The sequence below is a fragment of the Scyliorhinus torazame genome, chromosome 19, assembly GCF_047496885.1.
Source record: "Scyliorhinus torazame isolate Kashiwa2021f chromosome 19, sScyTor2.1, whole genome shotgun sequence".
NCBI lineage: Eukaryota > Metazoa > Chordata > Chondrichthyes > Carcharhiniformes > Scyliorhinidae > Scyliorhinus > Scyliorhinus torazame.
In genome coordinates this window covers 85,572,024-85,594,463 of record NC_092725.1, presented here as the reverse complement: position 1 = coordinate 85,594,463, position 22,440 = coordinate 85,572,024, and the positions used below count along the sequence as shown (strand labels likewise).

The 22,440-nt window shown below is 48.7% G+C and overlaps 1 protein-coding gene across 2 annotated transcripts in view; it reads left to right on the top strand.

The window, feature by feature from the left end:
* The first annotated feature begins 10,240 nt into the window (after positions 1 to 10,240).
* The window catches only part of LOC140396273 (DENN domain-containing protein 2A-like), a 149,949-nt gene continuing 137,749 nt past the window's right edge, over positions 10,241 to 22,440 (top strand). The window contains exon 1 of one of the 2 annotated variants that reach the window (XM_072484662.1): positions 10,241 to 10,526. The gene's annotated coding sequence lies outside the window, so the exon portion shown is untranslated. The remainder of the gene's footprint in view (positions 10,527 to 22,440) is intronic. The other variant, XM_072484661.1, reaches the window with a different exon arrangement.

The window sequence follows — 22,440 nt, the reverse complement described above, 5'->3', positions numbered from 1 at the left end:
CTAACTGCCCCAATTCCCTGATGGTGCTGCCCCATCTTCCCCAACCCTCCGCCTGTGCCCTCTCGGTGATCCTCAACCTGCTTAACCTTCCACTCTACACGACATCGAGCTGTGTCTCCAGGATGCACATCACACGTGGAGGAAGCCTGCTGCTTTCTGTGGCCCTTGGTACTTGGCTAGCGTTCTATTGGGGGGCCCTGGGGCTGGAGGGTGCCGGCCCACCTGCCGACAGCACCTGCCCTGCCATCCTACCCTGTTCCGGGTGCTGACTCCAAGTCACGCAATTGTCCCGGGGTGAGTCTCTGGGAGCTGGTTGCTGCCGTCGCCACTTCGTAGGGTGGCTCTGGGTTGGCAGCAGCGCACCCTCCTCCCAGTCTGCGCCCATAGACCCTGCGGGTCAACTCTGGACAGAGGGGCAGCTGGATTGAGCCCTGGCTGCCCCTGTGTCATCTGCGCCCCAATTTCTGCAGCACGGTGTCAACGCCCACTATAAAGCTCCTCAGTGACTGGGACATGCTCCGCAGTCTCTCGGCTATGCCCATTTGAGACTGGGACACCTCCCCCAGCGACCGCGAGGGCCTCGGCAATGCACACCTGAGTCTGGGACATGCCCCACAGAGCCTCATCAAGGTCCACCTGGGACGTGCTGTCAAGGTGCTCAGGCATAGCTGTCACTGCCTTGGACACCTCGGGCTGCTAACATCATGCACCAGGCCCTCCACTGCATTTGTCACCCTAGCAGTGCTTTCCTCCGGTGACGCGCATTGCCGATGCTATCTCCTGCATCCTTATGTGCCGAGGAACCATACCCCCAGCACCTTCAGGCCGCCCGACCTGACTGAAGGAGACAAGGGATCGGTCAGCCCAGTTCACAAACAACACAGCCTCACTCTTCCCATAATTTACCTTGGCACCCGAGACCGGTTTAACTGGTTGCAGATGTTGATCAGTCTGTGCACTAACAGCAGATCTGAGTAGATGAGGGTGATGATGTCCATATACAGGGAGGCTTTGACTTGAGTGCCTCCACCGCCTGGGATTGTTACTCATCTTATGCCCGCACCCTTCCTGATGGACTTGGCAAAGGATTTTGTTTCTTCCTTTGTCTCTTGTGCCTGGGCTTTGGACTAAGACAGCACTAATAACAATAATAATCTTTATTGTCACAAAGTAGGCTTACATTAACACTGCAATGAAGTTACTGTGAAAGCCCCTAGTCGCAACGTTCCGGCACCTGTTCAGGTACACAGAGGATGAATTCAGAATGTCCAATTCATCTAACAAGCACGTCTTTCGGGACTTGTGGGAGGAAACCGGAGGGCCCAGAGAAACCCCACGCAGACACGGGGAGAACGTGCAGACACGGCACAGACAGTGACCCAAGCTGGGAACTGAACCTGGGATCCTGACACTATGAAGCAACCGTGCTAACCACTGTGCTACCGTGCCACTCTCAATATTCAGCTATTTTAATTGAGACCTGATAGGGCTGGGGACGATGGCGGGTTTGCTAGTGACAAACAGAAGAGGAAAGGTGATTATTTTTGTTATCTTACCAGATGTGTCCTTGTGGGCTGGGAGGAGCAAATCTCCATGGTCCAGCTTTTAAAGGAAGGATGTTTTTGGAGCACTAACCCCTGAGAAATATTGGAGCTTTTCTGGTGAATTCTGCGACGTATGTGGCGTACCAGTTTTGACAACTTCTTAACCCATCAGTGTCACATGTTGCAACTCCAAGAACAGTGGTGCCGTCCATGACTATCCAGGCTGCTCATGATTGTTCAGACTGTTTCTACAGATGACCTGGATGTGACAGTGCACGGACCCTTTAAATAAACATGAAGACCACCAATACTCCAATCACAACCTCTGTTTATCCATATCGGAATCCGAGGACAACACTTTTGGTATTCTGAGGAGAAGAAGAAGACGGATGGAACGGAGTAGGCGGTGGAGATGGCATTAGTGGGCGGATCGCTCACGAAGAGACATTCTGGTGGCCTGTCGGACCATAGACAAGAACCGCTGAGGGGACGCTGGAACATCGGCCGAATGGGCACCAATGCGATCAAGGTACCTCTTCTTTAGTTGGCTGAAGAACGACCTCTGGAAGTTAGCGAGGACCCTCACCAAGTCACAAACTGAGATCTCCTGGTCAGGTGTAAAACGACGTAGCGGGCAATGCCCAGTGGGACAATGCCCTTGCATTACTTGCGAGCGGTGTACTTAGCGCTGATGTCGGAGAGCAACAACCCCAAACAAGTGCAAAGATGGCGACTCATTAACAGCTCGGCCGGGCACTCCCGTGACTGCATACGGAGTGATGCGATATGAGAAAAGAAATAGAGCCAGCCTGGTGGCCATCGATCCCTCTGGGCCCATTTTTGGAGTCTGGACAGCATGCTCCGCCAACCCGTTTGATAGGGTGCTGGGCAGACCAGGGAGGCAAAGGCCAAGACGTCAGCCTTTTTCGCCCCCTGAACTCCCGGCTCTTCCGACACTCCAAAGATCGCTACCTCCGGACTCGGTACTACCCGTGTTTTTAGTACCGTGGACATTGCCTTAGCGAAACCCTGCCAAAACCCTCTTAAGCTTCGGGCATGCCCAAAACATGTGGACATGATTTGCTGGGCTTCCCGCGCACCTCGCACATCTGTCCTCTATCCCGAAAAACTTGCTCATCCTAGTCATGTGTGCCTGGTGAACTACCTTAAATTGTATCAGGCTAAGCCTGGCACATGATGAGGATGTATTAACCCTGCTTAGGGCATCTGCCCACAGACCCGCCTCTATCTCTCCTCCTAGCTCGTCCTCCCACTTGCCCTTAAGCTCCTCCACCGGAGTTTCCTCCACCTCTGAAAGCTCCTGGTAAATATCCGATATCTTCCCCGGTCCCACCCAGGTACTGGAGACTACTCTATCCTGTATCCCCCGTGGCGGCAGCAGCGGAAAGGCCGGCACCTGTTTTCTCAGGAAGTCTCGCACCTGCAAATATCTAAACCCGTTTCCTGCTGGCAATTCCAATTTATCCTCCCAAGGCTTTCAAGCTGGGGAAGCTCCCGTCTATAAATAGATCCCCCATCCTTCTAATTCCTGCCCTTTGCCAACTCCGGAACCCACCATCCAGCCTACCCGATGATTATTGTAAATCGGGGTCCAAACCGATGCTCCCTCCACTCTCCTATCTCCTCCATTGCCCCCAGAGTCTCAGAGCCGCCACCACCACCGGACTTGTGGAGTATCAGACCGACGGGAACGGAAGAGGTGCCGTTATCAGTGCTCCCAAACCTGTGTCTTTGTATGACGCCGCCTCCATCCACTCCCACATCGACGACACCCCCCCCCCCCCCCCACTACCCACTTCCTAATCATGGCTATATGAGCCAGCCAGTAGTAATTGCAGACGTTCGGCACCGCCAACCCCACCCTCACCCCGACTGCGCTCCAGCAACACTTTCTTCATTAGCGGGGTTTTACTCGCCCACACAAAGCCCAAAATGACCTTAGTCACCCACTTGAAAAAGGCCTTTGAAATGAAGATGGGGAGGCACTGAAAGACAATCAGAAATCTGGGGAGGACCGTCATTTTCACGGTCTGTATCCTCCCCGCCAGTGATAGCAGGAACATGTCCCATCTCTTAAAGTCCCCTTTCGTTTGTTCTACCAGCCGAGATAGGTTTAACTTGTGCAGTGCCTCCCATTCCCGGGCCACCTGGATTCCCAGATACCAAAAGCTCTTTCCTACCATTTAAAGCGGCAGCTCTCCCAGTCTCTTATCCTGTTCTCTTGCCTGGATCGCGAACATCTCGCTTTTCCCCATGTTCAATTTATACCCTGAAAAATTGCCGAATTCCTCCAGGGTTCGCATTACTTCCCCCATCCCCTCCAATGGGACTGAAATATACAGAGCAGGTCATCTGCGTAAAGCGAGACCCAGTGCCCCCCCCCGAACCAGCCCTTTCCAGTTCCTAGAGGCTCTTAACGCCATGGCCAATGGCTCTATGGCCAGAGCAAACAGTAACGGGGAGAGGGGGCACCCTTGCGTCATCCCTAAGTGTAATTTAAAATACCCCAACCTCAGCCGGTTTGTACGCACACTCGCTACTGGTGCCTGATAGAGCAACCGCACCCAGTCAATAAAGTGATCACCAAACCCAAACCTTCCCAGCACCTCCCACAGGTAATTCCATGCCACCCAATCAAAAGCCTTCTCCACATCCATCGTTACCACCACCTCCACCTCCTCTCCTGCTGAGGGCAACATAATAACATTTAAAAGCCTTCCAACTTTGGCCTTGAGTTGCGTACCTTTTACAAATCCCGTCTGGTCTTCCCCTATCACCCCCGGGACACAGTCCTCTATCCTTGTGGCCAGTATCTTAGCCAGCAGTTTGGCGTCCACATTCAGCAGAGAAATTGGCCTGTATGACCCGCATTGCTCCGGATCCTTCTCCCGTTTCAGGATCAATGAAATCGAGGCCTGCGACGTTTTTGGCCTCCTCCACTAATCTACCACCCCCCCCCCCCCCCCATCTGTTCCATAAACCCCTTCAATTTCTTTGCCGCAGCCGGCCTCCTCCCTGTCCTGGATTTTGACCAGTCCAATCCCGGATCAATGACTGTGTTAAAATCTCCTCCCATAATCCGGTTATGTGACTCTTAAGTCTGGGATCTTACCTAACACCCACCTCATAAATTCCACATCGTCCCAATTCGGAGCATATATGTTCACAAGTATTACCCGCACCCCCTCCAGCTTCCCACTCATCATTATGTACCTACCCCTCTTGTCTGACACGATTCTCCCTGCCTCGAATACCACTCGTTTATTGATCAAGATCGCTACCCCACTGGTCAAATGCGCAAACACGCGAGCCCTCTTGACCGGCCCATTCAGCCCTCTGACGTTCCATGTAATCAGCCTGGTCGGGTTAGCCATCACCCTTTTCAGGCCAGCCTCTAGCTCGTGCCCTCCACCTCCTCGAGCCCCCCTTATGGCATTCGCCGTTCCCGACCTCTCCTTTGTCCCCTAGTAACAGTTCCTCCCCTGTCAGCAAAGCTGCTCTCTCTCTCTCTCTCTCTCTCTCTCTCTCTCTCTCTCTCTCTCTCTCTCTTTCCCCCCCCCCCCCCCCCCCCCCCCCCCCCCCCCCCCCCCCCCCCCCCCCCCCCCCCAAGCAACAGCACTAGAAACCCAACCCCAAGTCAAGCTCCAGCTTGACACCTGCTTGCCCCCCACTTGGACAAACTGACCTATGCTGACTTGATAGCGCCTACCCATGGCACCAAGCCGTCTGTCTCCCCATTGTCCTCTCCCCTCTCCCCCACTTGGACAAACATTTTAAAAACATCACATTCCACAGTAAACAAACATCAGAAAAAACAATGAAGAAACAGCCACTTTAGGAAAAAAAACCACACAAAAACAGAACCAGCCCCAAAGACCCCCCCCAACCAGCTCCCTGCAAGACAAAGTTAACTTTAGCCATCAAAACAGCCCCTTATTACACATAACACTACTTATACTTGTACAGCCCAGCGCAACAAATCACCACCACAGCACTCTCCAAGGCTTCAGTGTCTTTTAGTTCGCATCCAGCCATTTTTCTTTAATAAAAGTCCATACTTCGGCTGGTGTTTTGAAGTAGAAGTCCCATTCCTCATGTGTGACCCACAGACGGGCTGGGTACAACATCCCAAACTTCACCTCCTTAAAGAGGGCCCTTTTTGCCCGATTAAACCCAGCTCGCCTCTTGGCGAAATCCGCTCCCAGGTCCTGATAAATGCGCAGCTCACAATTCTCCCACTTGCTGCTCCGTTCCTTCTTGGCTCACCGCAGAACGGGTTCCTTGTCCAGGAATCGGTGAAAGTGTACCACCATTGCCCGCGGCGGCTTGTTCGCCCGGGGCTTCTTCACGAGGACTCGGTGTGCTCTCGGGAATGCCTCAGCCCCCATCAACTTCTCCAACATGTCCCTTGCATCCGATCCCTCACTGCCTCAGGGAAGCCGACAATTCTAAGATTCTCCCTCCTGGACCTGTCCTCCAGCTTCTCCTGCATTCTTTTCTGGCGGTCGTTCATCATCTCCACCTTGGTCACCAGCACGGTTATGTATTCCTCGTGCTCGGACACCTTTTTCTCCACCTCCTGGATCGCTCTTCCGTGGGTCTCTTGATTCTGCACAACTTGATCAATCGAAGCCTTAATCGGGTCCAGCGTGTCCTTCTTTAGCTTGGCGAAGCAATCTTCGAAAATCTTCACCAGCTGCTCCGTCGTCCACTGTGCCGTCTCCCCGTGGCGCTTGCTCTGCGTCATGCTTTCCCGCGTTGCCAGCTCTGCTCGCGTCTTCCTTATAGGACTTTGTCGTCTCATATGGCCACTTCTGGTCCAATTCTCCATACACTGGAGGGGGATTTATCCTCACTGTCTCACTCTTCACCGATTTATCCCACAAAATCCGGAACAAAACTAGGGAAAAACGTCCAAATGTTCGTCACAGACGGGAGCTATCAAATGTGCGACCTACTCCTCCATGGCCGCCACCGGAAGTCAATGCCGCAGAATAAACGGTCCCTCAGCATGTCAGCTAACACAGTTCCATAACCACAGAACTCAGCAATTTTACATAGCTGGGAGATATATTCAGCGACTGACTCCCGTTCCGCTCACACCGCAATATTAAATCTGTACCTCTGCATGATGGTGGAATGTACTGGGTTGAAGTGGTTCCCCACCATCGTAATTAATTGGTCAAACGCAACAGTATCCGGCAGGCCACCAGAAACGCAAGGCCCCGAATAATCCCGAAAGTATGTGCACCGCAGGCTGTCAGCAGAATTACCGTCTGATGTTCATTTTCGGTAATATTATTCTCCCTGAAGAAATAACTGAGACGCTCTGTGTATTGGGGCCGAGACTCTATCGCACGGGTCCAAAGCGTCCAAGCGTCCAAATACAGCCATAGTGAGCAAGCAAGGTGTACCTTCCTTCCAAACGAGCAAAAGCTGCAACAGACGGCAGAGGTGCACGTCGCCAGCTTCCAGTTGATCCTCGTTGCCAGTTTAGGTCAGTCGAGTAAAAGTAAAGTACTGATTTATTCCCAACAGAAAGGTTCGGCTTCATCGGTCCTTTCTCTCTCCGATCATTCACCGTCTTGAAGTGCTTAAGTAAATTTGTGAGATCCGCGAGTGTACAGGTGACAGAATCACACTGTGGAAGGAGGTAGCTTTAATGGGTTAAATCCTCTTTCCCCTTACTGTAAACTACAGCAAATCGTGTAGAAACTCCTGTCGTCTTCTCTCTCTCTCCACCCACCCAGCCAGACATGCCACAGGCTGGCTGCAATCGGAGACTGATTGATTGTCAGACTGGTGCATTATGGGTGAGATTGGAGTTGGGTGAAATTGTTTCTGAATGAAAATGAATGAAAATCGCTTATTGTCACAAGTAGGCTTCAAATGAAGTTACTGTGAAAAGCCCCTAGTCACCATATTCCGGCACCTGTTCAGGGAGGCTGGTACGGGAATTGAACCTGCGCTGCTGGCCTTGGTCTGCTTTACAAGCCAGCTATTTAGCCCACTGTGACTCTGGGAGGGATTTTACTCCGATGTTGGCTCAACTCTCCTGACCTGGGAGTGTTTCATGCTAACACCCACAAGTGCTGACGTCCTTTCGCTCAATGATGAGTACAAAATTCAGCAGAAAGCAGGGTCTGGAAGCAGTCACGTCGCGCCCAGCTCTGCAGTGTTATTCATTCTGACTTCCTGCCTGGGGGGCAGGGAGGTACCTACGGGAGGTTAATTCCAGGGTGTTAAACACTCGCACCTAAGGTTTTGTTCTGGAGGGGGTCGACGTTTGGGAAATCCAGCCCCTTCTGATCTTGGAAACTCCCTGAAAGATAATGGGACCTTTTTAAAAAAAAAAAACTAATTAAAACTATTATTCTCAATGTCCTTTGAAAGTTGCCAACATTGATGCAATTTGGGGCAGTGGTAGTCATTCCCAGGCTTGGTGCTGTCAGTTTGTAGCGTTAGGGAGACTCGGTGAAGCAGAGAGAGCTGTAACACTGATCTGTAGGAGCTGGGTTACGCCCTCTCTCTCGCAGGTTGGTTTCCTGAAATGAATCATTAATTAATTAATTACAGGGCTTATTTACATTCAGCTGATCTTTTGTTGACCCGTGTTATGCAAGCAGAGGATCTGTGGGGAAAAAAATGGGAATTTCCCGGCACCTGACGTAACTATCGCATGAGACACAGGAAAAGGGGTTAGCATAATTGCTTCACATCTCCAGGGTCCCAGGTTCAATTCTTGGCTGGGTCATTGTCTGTCCGGAGTCTGCATGTTCTCCCCGTGTCTGCGTGGATTTCCTCCGGGTGCTCCGGTTTCCTCCCACAATCCAAAGACATGCAGGTTAGGTTGATTGGCCATGCTAAATTGCCCTTAGTGTCCAAAATTGCCCTTAGGATTGATTGAGTGGGGTTACTAGGTTATGGGGATAGGGTGGTGTGGGTCTCGGTAGGGTGCTCTTTCTAAGAACCAGTGCAGACTCGATGGGCCAAATGGCCTCCTTCACTTTGGATTCTATGAAGGCACATTCATATCATGACAAAATCAACCAGCAAAGCCCTTCCAGCATGCCATGGGCAGATGTTAAGAGCGGAATGAGTCTCCAAGTCAGCCTGAACCTGCAGGGGTGGGGACAGGATGGTCAATCTGAGTGTCCAGAAATAACCTCATTCCTGAGTGTATAAATTCCTGTAGGTAGGAGACGGGCTTCAAGAAGTAGCCCTATATAGTAGCATGGCCGTTGCATCGGGTATATTATAACCCCGTTAATGTGGTTTGGATTTGGTTTCATTTCTGCAGAACCTGCTTCCTTCACACTGAGCCGGGTTTGTTGGTGCGGTTTGGTGTTTTCTTAGAAACATAGAAAATAGGAGCAGGAGGAGGCCATTCGTCCCTTTGAGCCTGCTCCCATTCATTATAATCATGGCTGATCATCCAACTAAACCTGATCCTGCTTCTCTATCCCCCCCCCCCCCCCCTCCGCCGCAGTCAGAGAATCCTTACAGTGCAGAAAGGCCATTTGGCCCATCAAGTCTATACCAACCCTCTGAAAGAGCACCCTACCTAGGCCCAAACCCCACATTATCCCCATAACTCCACCTAGGGTCAATTTAGCATAACCAATCCACTTAACCTGCACATCTTTAGATTATGGGAGGAACCCGGAGCACCTGGAGGAAACCAACACCAAAACTGAGAGAAAGTGCAAACTCCACACAGACGGTCACACAGTCACCCGTGGTCGGAATCGAACCCGGGTCCCTGGCGCTGTGAGGCAGCAGCGCTAACAATTGTGCCACCTTGCAGCCCTTGATACCTTTTGATCTCCTTCGCCCCAAGGGCTATATCTAACTGCTTCTTGAAATCAGTGTTTTGATTTCAACTACTCTCTGTGGTAGCATAGAAATATGGCCTAATTTAGCCAAAGATGAAAAGTGCATGATGTCAAAACAGAAAATGCTGGAAATACTCAGCAGGTCATGCAGTTCTTGATGAAAGGCCATCGACCTGAACTGTTAACATTTTTTCCTCTCTCCTTCACTGATGCTGCCTGACCTGCTGAGTATTTTCAGGCTTTTTTTTTAGTTTGCTTTCCAATTTCCAGCATCCAGAGAATTTTGCTCTTCTGCAGGGAATAAAGCTGCCTGCTCGACCTCTAGTTTGTTCAAAGAGCCGGACAGAAATGGTAAATTATTCATCTGTGAGATGGAATTGCTTCTGGCATTAATTTTAACCCATGGCAAGTGGCAACATCCTCTGCGTTTACAGAATTTGAAAAGAAAACATTTTTTTCTTCTGCCCCTCCCCTCCCAAAATATCTCCATTAATCTGTCAGGAATACATGACTATTAAAGTACAGTGACAAAATTCCATTGTGTTGCTGAGTGGTTGCCAAGCACCGAAGCTGTAGTGTTGTTGCCCCTTTAAGAGAACGTGTGATGTGCCTGAAACTGGAGAATCTGTGTTTATTGTAGTCTTTGCCCAGTGGAGTTGGGAGAGGGGACAGCGGTTGCTATGGTGACAAGGCAGCTGGTGATTAGTTCAATGGAAAGAAGTCAAGGGAGGTCAAAGGAGGGAGGTGTGGGAATAGGGAGGCAGGAGCGTAGCAGAAACGTCAGAGCCAGTAAGCTGGGGGCCAGCGAAGAAAGGGAGTCAGCGAGGAGAAGGATGATAGAGAAAGACAGTTCCTCCCCCCCCCCCCCCCCCCTACTCAAAAAGACCTGAAACAAAGCAAACGGAGTAAAAGAGGCATCCTATTCCTGGCTGAACTCATGGAGTGTGTTGCTGAAGCTCCGCGGCTGTAAAGAAGCCAAAGACAGGGTCGATTTTCTTTCTCTCTGCTCCCCGAGTGAAGTTTTCGTTTCAAAAGGAAACACAGACAAATGCTGCCTAATTGGGTTATTTGTTGCAGGAATGAGGCTGCAAGCAAGAGAGATTCACCAGCAGGCAGAGTCGGTGAGGTAGGAAATTCCACAAATTGAGTTAACTTCTATCTTCCTCTCCTTGATTTTGGATTATAATTGATCCCTCACAAAAGGCAGAACTGATTTTCAAAGGAAGTCTGTACTCTTGAGCATTGGGTGTGTGAGAAAAGTACCCTGTGAACGCTGCACTTGAGACCCTGTGCTTCAGGCTAAACATACTTTTTCTTCCAGACACCATCTGCTATTCTCTATCGATTCTATGTTTATGAACGCGTTAGTTTTAATCATTTGAATTTTTCAGTAACTGGCTAAATATTTATGGTACCCCCCCACCCCCCCTTCCCAAACCAGGCTTCCTGTGGAATACGTGTCTGTTATCTGTAGAGCTGTTCTATAAAGTTAACCCCTTGCTCACTAGAATGTTGGCTTTGTTCCGTTCTTGCGCTGCTCCCTTGAGGAGCTGCTGACATTCATTTTGATCACAGACTTGGTTTCTCTCCTTTTCCTGAATGAGGTTCTCACCCTCCCTTGGGTCCCCCCTCCCCCAAGGTTTGCTGTGTACCATTCCTCAGATAAAACATCTGCCTAGCAAACTGCTCCCAGGCCACTTTCAGTGCCCTTGCGTGGGGAGCAGTGTACTGAAGGTTACACGGAAGTAGCCTCGTGCGACATGCGATATGGTTTTCTCCTCCGTTTCTTCCCACAGTGGGGAACAACGCACAGCCCCCTCCCCCCTCCTGTTTGAAACCGAAAATCTCGTTGTTAAATGAGGGAATCTCGGCCATGAGCCCCGAAGCAGTTCCGTGCTGTGTTTGATTTGAGTTAAATATTCAGGGTCACCGCATCTTGCAATTTCTGTCCTCTTGATGCAAGGGCCAGCAGACCCGCTTCTTTAGAGATTAGGCACAACAAAAGAAAATGAGCGAGCCTGAAGTATTAAGAGGCACACCTGCCATTAGAACAATGGAAATATAGCAACTAAACCAGGGTCTCCGACTTCAAACACTTTCCCTGACTGACATTTTCAGCTCCAGCTCTTTAAGAAGCAGTCCCTGAGTTACCAGAGTATCCCCAATATAGGGTACTACTGCAGCTCGAACGTTAGACTTGTGCAAAGCTTGCTGAAATTGGTAAGCAATTATTGCATTAGATAGCCAGAATGACATTGAGAAAGGAGCTCAGGCAGGGGATCACTTGACTGAATGTTGCCATTTGAATTCATGACCTATCATCGGCTTGGACAGCATAAGAATTAAATTAAATAAAATATTTCAAAATAATGCAAATTAAAATGTCATTTGGAAGTTGACCATATGGGAATCTGTTAATGTCGGGTTAAAGCTTTATTTTGTACGTAATTTTAAAAATACTTTTATGGTGAGAGACTTTCTCATGATCTGTCTGATTTGTGTACAATATAAGAATTTTGCACTTTAGCCTGTCGATCATCGAGGTGGTTGGAGTTCTGGCTGAAGTATTTATTTTTAAGCGGCAACTCTCTGTGGAAATATTTGGCAAGTGGTTGACGTAGGGATGTTAATTACTTTGAATATGTCAATGCCTTGTAATAATGTCACTGTGCACAAAACAGAAATCTGATTTGGTTCTTCTGGTTCCTTGCTATGTTGGTGATGTTCCAAGTGTGTGAAATTTGAAGTTAGAAATGGTGTGGTTCTTTGCCTCTTTTCTTCACCTTGCTGTTTTGTGCATGTTGCAATATTGCCTATTGCCCCCCCAAAAAATCAATGAAGTTTGTGTCCAAACAACAAACAATGGTCTCTATCTAGGTGGGTGCTTGAAGTTGTAGTAATCGCTCAGTGATTCATGCACAGGATGACATCTGCTCATTATCAGTTTTTAAATGTGTGAGAATAAATCAAAATAGACTGGAAACCTGTTTATTTTAGTTACATGTAGTATATTACCGTAGTGTTTCGGATAGCTTTTAAAGAGGATTCTTCCAAACCTATTGAAAGAGAAAGTCACGAACAAGGTAGTTTTAAAAAGAAAGCTTTGTTACAGGAGGTAGCCCCTGCCTTTGAAAGTGAGAGTATTTCTCGGGTTGCTTTGTCATTACAGGATTAAAATTGGAATCTCCATTTTTAAAAGGGAAATTTTCCTTGCAACATTCAAATCTCTGACTCATTAAAACATCTTTGCACTTGATTTTAACATTGGTTTATTTAGGAGTCGGTGACAATCCCAGGTAAGTATTTTGTGATGTAACAAGCTGATATTTTTCTAATAAAATAACTCATCAATAGGCAATTTGCTCTGCTCCTTATGCTGCCCAGCTCAGTAATTCCTCCAAAGCAGTTCTTAAGATGATTTTAAATATTTGTGTGTCCTGAAATGAAGCAGATCTTCATACCCCTCTCACTTCTGATAGATGTTAGCGTCTCTGTGCACAGGTGAAGGTGAGAAATAATCTTGAGTGGTTTATAAGTTAGAACATAGAACATATAGTGCAGAAGGAGGCCATTCGGCCCATCGAGTCTGCACCAACCCACTTAAGCCCTCACTTCCACCCTATCCCCGGAGTCCAATAACCGCTCCTAACCTTTTGGATACTAAGGGCAATTTAGCATGGCCAATCCACCTAACCTGCACGTCTTTGGACTGTGGGAGGAAACCGGAGCACCCGGAGGAAACCCACGCAGACACGGAGAGAAAATGCAGACTCTGCACAGTTGATTGACTTACTTGGTAGAATTTTTTATTTAACCTACCAAGTCAAAATTTGGTATATTTAAATCTACTCTCGACCATTGGCATGTAGTATGAGCGGTAATTTCACTAAGTGTTGGGCGAGTGAGTGTTCTCAGTTCAGAGCTTAAGCCCTTGGTTTTCTTAGGTGGATAGAAAAAATAGACCTTGCCATTATTTGATGGAGTGGAGTGTTCGAGAACAGTAACGGTCATCCTTGCTTCAGGCTGCACCATCAAATCAACTGGATTAATAGATTGTTCAATCCATTTCTGTTTGTGGGACTTCGCTTTGCACAAACTATCTGTCATCTTTGGTTGCAAAACTATTCTCGTCAGTTTCCCTTCATTATTGAAGATGACCATTTCCCGCGTGCGTGGAGTTACCTGTTTTGTGTTCTAACGTGGCTGTGGAGCCTGACCTGTGAGGTTTTCCACAGTCTGGGCAAAGGTGAATTGTCTGATTTTTTTTTTTTTTTTTTTTTTTTTTTTTTTTGGGACTGTCCCATCTTTGTAGTTTGCTGTTTGTCCTTAGTTGTCTAAATTGCCTTTTGTCCTCAGTGGTCTAAATTCTTCGCTGTTAGAAGGAAGCAACACCACCAATTGAGATTACTCCCCAGATAGTTATTTCTTGTGCATTTTTCTCCCATTCTGTGGTGGACATGTCATGTTTCCTGAAGTTCGCCTTCAAGGGTTCCTTGAAAGTTAACCTCGAACTGTCTTGCAGGTAATGTCCAAGTTCAAGGTCTGCATACGTTACCACCGTAGCAATTTCTGTGATACATACAACATGTCCCCACCATATGCACTGTGCTCTGATGATGAGTGTTTCAATTCCAGACATTTCTGCTCTTTGAAGTACCTCAGTGTTGGGCACGTTGTCCTCCCATTTGATGTCCAGAATGTTCGAAATGCATTTCATGTGGAACCCATCCAATTGTTTAATATGTCTGGAGTAGGTAGTTATGTTTCACAGGCATGGGGCGGTGGGGATTAGCCACTACTCCAGCTTTGTACACAGCACATGTTGTTGTGTTTGATACCTTGTTTCCTCCACAGACCTTTAAGTAAACAGGCAAATACTGAACTTGATTAGACAATTCTATTTGTCACCTCTCTGCAAATTTCTGCATACTGATTCAGATATAGGTAAAGTTATCCACAGCATTCAGGATTGTGTTATTGGTAGTTCTAGGAAGTAGGATATAGTCAGAGTTTGGTGTTGGTTGGTGGAGTATCTCTGTTTTCCTCAAGGTGATGGTTAGCCCTTAGACATCAGACACTTTTGGGAAAAACAGTCCAAGATCCGCTGAAGGCCATGCCCACAGTGTGACATCTAGGCGCAATCATCGGCAAACAGCAATTCCCGTATCATCATCCCTGAAACCTTAGCTGACGATTCCAGTTATCTGCGATTGAAGTGAATGTCACCTGAACTGAACTGGGTGTATATTCCATCATCACCTCCATTAAATTCCCCAGAAAGGAAAGAATATACCATCACTGAACTCAAAAAAGTCATTTATTGGTTATGATATAAATGCCAATTCCTTTTCTGTTTAACAAGTGATTGGAGACTATCTGGCTATCATATCAATCATTCTAAATCAGCGTATGGCTTTTGCAAGGGGCCCTACAAGGAAGAGTCTCACAGTTTAGCTGTATCCCAAAAGTATGTAATTTTCTTGTCTTGTACTTGTTACATGTATGGACCTGACTTGATTAACAGGTCGTACGCTGCAAGAAGTATTTCTGTTCTCATGGGGCTTTCTTTGATTAATTGTGTGTGATAGGTGTCAATCTAGCTCTAGTTTGGTTGAACCAACAAAAAGATGTTTAACTGGCGGGGTGGGTGGGGGAGGCTCATTACCGTCCCCAAGTGTGGACTGGAGGCTATTGAAAGACTATGTTTTGAGTTCATTTTCACAAAAAAGCTTTTCATTAGACGCACATGGTCTAATTGGGAAAGTACTACTGACAATTGGCAGAGATTCTTGATTTTTATTGTTTTGAAGCTTTCCTGGTCTGTTAACAATAATAATAATCTTTATTAGTGTCACAAGTAGGCTGACATTAACACTGCAATGAAGTTACTGTGAAAAGTCACCACTCTCCAATGCCTGTTCGGGTACACAGAGGGAGAATTCAGAATGTCCAATTCACCTTTTGGGACTAGTGGGAGGAAACCGGAGCACCGGAGTAACCCACGCAGACACTGGGAGAACATGCAGACTCTGCACAGACAGTGACCCAAGCGGGAATCGAACCTGGGACGCTGGCGCTGTGAAGCAACAGTGCTAACCACTGTGCTACTGTGCCGCCCACGTTGTTGTGTTGGTGTAATTTGAGAGGTTAGGAGTGTAAAGTGGGATGCCACACTACTTCCAGTGTATGCCTCGAGTTCAAAAAGGGGTCTTTTTTCACCTAGTGGCATGCCATTCCAGTCACATCTTGCTTAAAGTTGTGTTTTGATTCACTGGGTGGAGGGGCTTTGGGGTTCAATGCGAGCTAAAGAAGCTGAGATGCAGTCTACATTATAATGGGCATTGGCAGCACTCAAAGCCGATATTGACACCTGAGGAACCCAGCCAGTATTATCTCATTATAGTTAATGTGGTGCATCACCTTTACTGTCTGTTGATGTTAGAAAGTATCATGACAATACTTGGATCTGATGTATTAATTGCTAATCGAAAAATGTAAAACATTGGCAAAAACTAACCTCTTTTTCATACCACTGTAAAAAAAGGTAAAAGTGATTAGAAATACATGGTTTAGCTCAGTGGGCTAGACAGCTGGTTTGTAATGCAGAACAAGGCCAGCAGCGCGGGTTTAATTCCCGTACCAGTTTACCAGGACAGGCGCCGGAATGTGGCGACTAGGGGCTTTTCGCAATAACTTCACACTTGTGACAATAAGTTATTATTAATAGGAAAAGGGTTAATTTCCAGCTGTTATTTTAATGCTTCAGTTAAAGACACAGGGTGGGAAAATGATGTCACTTTTAAAGCGAGGGACCGGAGCTGGGCTCAGTGTCGTTGAGGATTAATGCTGTGTTTAATCCCACTGCACAGGATTGAGTAACAGGGTGAATTCACTGGGAGTGAAGAAGTGTTTCTGTTGTGGCTGCAAGTGGTTCTTTGCTAAAGGCATTACTGCAGATCACAGGCGCAGCACAATCGCAAACCTTTTGAAGCTGTGAGTGAGTGGCATACTCCAATCCCGCTGTAATCTGACTCTTATTAAAGACAGGGGTGGGGTCCTCTATTCAAATGCATTCCACAGCCAGATTTCCCTCTGGTCTCTTGCAGTAATATTTTTGATTTGCTCCTTGTTGGAGGAAAGCGGTTTATCTGATGCCCTTTATCTTTGTCACAGCTTTTGAAAAGTGTCAGAGCACTGCTTTGGAGGGGGGGGGGGGGAATTGCACGAAAGGAATTCAAGCGATCATTTAAATGAGAATGTCATTGTCAGGGTAACGTATCTGGCTGATGACAATAGGACCAGTTGTAACATGGTACCATCTTTATCCTGCTAGTATCCAACGCAAAATAATTCATCTTTGCTTGGAAATAAATGTGTAAGTTTTGCTGCTGTACAGTGGTGTCCAAGAAAGCAGCACATTTTCTGGTGAGAGGAATAGACTATTTCTATGCATCTGTGTGACTAAAGACCGACCTAAACATTGATCTAGATAGTGATTTGCCCCCAGTTGTTCAGAGAATCATAGGTCATAGAATTTACAGTGCAGAAGGAGGCCATTCGTCCCATCTAGTCTGCACCGGCCCTTGGAAAGAACACCCTACTCAAGCCCACGCCTCCACCCCATCCCAGTAACCCCATTTAACCTTTTTGGACACCAAGGGCAATTTAGCATGGCCAATCCATCTAACCCGCACATCTTTGGACTGTGGGAGGAAACCGGAGAACCCAGAGGAAACCCCCACAGACACAGGGAGAATGGGCAGACTCCACACAGACAGTGACCCAAGCCGGGAATCGAACCGGGGAACTTGGAGCTGTGAAGCAACTGTGCTATTGTACCGCCATGTTTCAAATTGTTTCCAGGTATAGACGAGAACGTATTTATTTTTTGCTGTGCAGTCAAATGCCTGACTGATTTCCTCGGTCCAAACATGAACAGAAGAAGAGAGGTGAAAGTGACTGTCTTTGATGTCAAAGCAACATTTGACTGAGTATGGCATCATGGAGCCTAGCAAAATTGAAGTGAGTGGGAATTGGATGGAAAAGTCATATCTCGTACAAAGGAAGATGGTTGGAGGTCAACCATCTCAGGCCTTGGACATTGCTGCAGGTGTTCCTCCGGGTCGCATCCTAGACCCAGCCAGATCAGCTACATCATCAATAACTTTCCCTCCCAGCATAAGGTCAGAAGTAGGGCTGATCACTGATATTATGTGTTCATTACCAGTCGCAACTTCCCAGATACCGAAGCAGCCTGTTCCTGCAGACAGCACAACATGAACAACTTTCACACTTTGGGTGTCAACGAGCAAGTAACACTCACATTGTCCTGGGGCTGAGATATAGATTTTGAACTATATCACCTTGTCGTTCCTGGACTGTTGCTGGAATCTGGAATTCCCATCCTAACCACTGTTGGTGTTATAATATCCACTCATGTATATAATGAGATGCAGACAGGCAGTGATTGACACACAGGATAACCAATGAACACACACGACACATAACCAATCACCAGACTGGACACCACCACTATAAAACGCACAGGGTGTTAAGACTCTCCCTCTCTTTACAGGACACAGCTACTGAGATAGTAAGAGTGCACAAGCCAGTGAGCACTATCACCATGAGGTAGAGAGTTAGTCTGGTCAAGCCAGGATAGGAGGTTATCAGTTAGATTGATAGAGTGTCAACTCACAGTAGACTATGTGCAGCAATCAGGAAGTTCAATAAAACAGTGTTAGACCATCTCCTGTGTCAGAAACCTGTTTCTAGTTTCACTGCATCCAGTTGCAGTCAACGTTGAACCAACTTACTTAACACATCATGATACCAGAGTGCTATTAATCCTAACGAACCTACCTCAAGTGCATCTGCAACGACCAGCAAGCAGCCATCCAGCGGCATGGAAAGGATCCAGCCTCCTTCGCAACTCCGGATCTCCGGCAACCTCAGCGCCAACTGGAAAGTCCTCAAACAAAAGTTCCTCCTGTACATCGAGGCCTCTGACCTCGAGGCAGCATCGGATGCCAGAAAGATTGCGCTGTCCCTGTCAACTGCGGGGGATCACGCCACATCTATAACTCGCTTACGTTTGCCGATGGCGAAGACAAGCACTGCGACATTGAGGTGAATGAGAGCTTTGAACGGTACATCTTCCAACAGAGGCTTCAGGGTAAGGATGAACCTTTTCAGTCCTTCTTGACCCATCTCCGCATCCTAGCGCAGTCATGTAATTATGACGCGACGACTGGTTCCATGATCCGGGATCAGATCGTTTTCGGGGTCCAGTCCAACTCCCTGCGGGAGCAGCTCCTCAAAATCAAACAGCTGACCCTCTCCGTCGCCATCGAAACGTGCGTTGTCCATGAACATGCCAGAAATCACTACTCCCGCATCAGGGCGGCAGTAACTGCAAAACTGGCCTCCCACGAGGCAGAAAGGGTGCAGGCCATAGCGGAAATGCAAGGCCTGAGCATCGAGGAGAGTGGCCTTTTCGTGCGCTTTTCTCAGGTCCCCACGCATGCGCGCCACGACCGGGTGGACGATGAGGCCGAAGACCCTGAGGCGCATGCGCGAACGTCAGCCGACCACACTGCGCATGCGCGATGGCGCACAGAACGTGCTGACGTCAGCGTCATGACGTGTCCGAATTGTGGCTCCGCCCATTTAAAGTGGCAATGTCCAGCCAAAGGCAGGCGATGTCTACAGTGTGGAAAGCCTGGCCACTACGCGGCCTTCTGCAGGTCCGCTCCTCCGAACAACAGCCAGCGGTCCCAGCTGCAGCGCAGACGTGTCCGCTGCGTACAACAAGGCATGCAGGATTCTGATCCAGACAGCCCAACGGACCCCGGTGCTGACTGCCTCGAGTCTCCATATCGGGTGGGCATCATCACCACACGCGAGTTGGTCTCTACCGTGCCTGCCAACTGCCTTTCAATCCTCCGTGTGGATCCTGACGACGAGTGGTGTGCCGTCATCACGGTCAACCAGTCTCGCATCCGATTTAAATTGGACATTGGCGCATCTGCGAACCTCATATCACAGTCGGACCTCGACAACATCCAACACCAACTTGGCATTCTTCCACCAGCCTGCCCCTGCCAGCTTCTTGACTAAAATGGTAATGCCATAGCTGCCAGTGGATCGTGTCAGCTAGGTGTCTCTCACAAGGCAATCAAGGCGACATTGAGATTCGAGATCGTCCGGCCTGAACAGGCATCCCTGCTCGGTGCTCGCGCATGCAAACTCTTAAATCTGGTACAGCGAGTTCATGCCATGTCCACGACACCGGCGACGGCCTCGCCCAATGCGAATCTCCAGGCTGAGATAGACGACATTCTCACACAATACCACAGTGTGTTTGATGGGATAGGCACGCTCCCATCTCGCTACAAGATATTGCTCAAGCCGAATGCCATCCCAGTCATCCATGCACCACGCTGTCTGAAAACGCAGCTACGAGAGCTCCAAGACCAGGGCATCATCTCAAAGGTCTCAGAACCCACTGACTGGGTCAGTTCCATGGTCTGCGTCAAGAAACCCTCTGGCGAACTCCGCATTTTCATTGATCCCAAAGACCTGAATCGCAACATCATGCGAGAGCATTACCCGATCCCGAAGCGTGAAGAATTGACCTGTGAGATGGCTCACGCTAAATTCTTTACCAAGCTAGACGCCTCCCGTGGCTCCTGGCAAATTCAGCTGGACGAGTCCAGTCGGAAGCTGTGCACTTTTAACACTCCGTTCGGCAGGTATTGCTACAACCGCATGCCTTTTGGTATCATCAGCTTCCGAAGTATTTCATCGCATAATGGAGCAAATGATGGAGGGCATCGAGGGGGTGCGAGTCTATGTGGACGACGTGATCATCTGGTCCACGACGCCCGAGGATCACATTGCTCACCTCAAACAGGTTTTCCAGAGGATTCATGAAAATGGCCTCCAGCTCAACAGGGCCAAATGCTCGTTTGGGCGGTCCGCTATCAAGTTTTTAGGTGACCACATTTCACAGCAAGGTATGCAACCTGATGCCGACAAGCTGGCAATCAATGCCATGAAGACACCAGAGGACAAAAAGGCGTCCTCTGCTTCCTCGGGATGGTAAATTTTCTCGGAAAATTCATTCCCAACATGGCATCCCACACCACGGCCCTCCGGCATCTCGTTAAAAAGTTGACAGTGTTCCAGTGGCTTCCCGCACATCAAGCGGAGTGGCTTGAGCTGAAGGCGAAGCTCACCACAGCCCCAGTACTGGCGTTCTTTGACCAACCAAGGATACCAAGATATCCACAGACGCAAGCCAGGACGGCATTGGGGCGGTGCTCCTCCAGCGAGACGATTCCACGCCCTGGGCTCCAGTGGCATGTGCCTCCAGGGCAATGACTCCGACCGAACAACGGAAAGGAGTGTCTAGGTCTCCTGACAGGAATAGTCAAGTTTCATGACTACGTATACGGTCTGCCGAAGTTCACGGTGGAAACAGACCACAGGCCTTTAGTCCACATAATCCAGAAGGATTTAAATGACATGACACCTCGGCTGCATCGAATTCTTCTTCGTCTCCGCCGATATGACTTCGAACTCGTCTACACACCGGGCAAGGAGCTGATCATCGCGGATGCCCTATCCCGATCCATCACCATGCTGTGTGAACCGGGCGACTTCATTCACCACATCGAGGCACAAGTGCAGTTGTGTGCCAGCAACCTCCCAGCCACTGATGAACGAGTTGTCCAGATACGCGAAGAAACTGCCAAAGATCCTCTACTGCAGCGCGTGATACAGCACCTTGCCCATGGCTGGCAAAAGGGGCAGTGCCACCAGTTCTTCAACGTTAAGGACGAGTTAACGATTGTCGAGGGGGATCCTTCTTAAACTAGATAGAATCGTCATTCCCCAAAGCATGCAAGCCATGGTGCTCAGACAGATCCATGAGGGTCACCTTGGGGTCGAAAAATGTCGACACAGACTTCAGCAGGCAGTCTACTGACCTGGCATTAGCGAGGACATTGCCAACACGGTCATCAACTGCACAACATGCTAGAAGTTTCAACCAGCTCAGCCCAAGGAAATGGTGCAACAGCATGAGATCGCGACTTCTCCATGGTCCAAGGTAGGGATAGACCTCTTTCACGCAAATGGGCGTGATTACGTGCTCTTGGTCGACTACTTCTCCAGCTACCCGGAAGTGGTGAAACTGTCGGACCTCACGTCCAAGTTGGTGATTAAAGCCTGCAAAGAGACGATTGCCAGGCACGGCATACCACTCACAGTAATGAGTGACAACGGCCCATGTTTCTACAGCCAAGAGTGGTCCGACTTTGCACGATCCTACCACTTCAGTCACATCACATCCAGTCCCCATCACCCGCAATCAAACGGGAAGGCCGAAAATGGGGTCCATATTGTCAAGCGGTTGCTGTGCAAGGCTGCAGACTCAGCCTCGGACTTCAGCCTGGCGCTGTTGGCAAACAGGGCAACCCCTGTCGACTGGTTTGTCTCCGGCGCAGCTGCTCATGAACTGCAACCTGAGGACGACTGTTCCAGCCATCCATGCTCCAGACCTTGACCGCCTCACGGTGCTGCAGAAAGTACAGTGATCCAGGGACCAGCAGAAGATCACGTATTGCCTCGAAGAAGGCTATCCAGTACTCCATAAGTCTGGGGCAGGACCAGAACATGTGGGCGTGGTTGGCTGGGCCTCCTTGGCACCGCTCACATCTGTCTTCCACCTCCAGGAAGAACCTACTCATACGAGTTCTTGTCAAGTGGGCTCTACGTACCACTTTTAGTTGTGTCAGGCTGAGCCTTGCGCACGTGGAGGTGGAGTTGACCCTATGCAGTGCTTCGCTCCAGAGTCCCCACCCTATTTCGATCCCCAGGTCCTCCTCCCACTTCATTCTTGTTGTGTCCAATACGGTGTCGGTCCCTTCTACCAGTTGGTCATACATGTCACTACAGTTTCCTTTATCTAGTATGCTTGCGTCCAGTAACTCATGTAACTTGTGTGTAAATAATTTTGCCAAGTGTACAGAGCT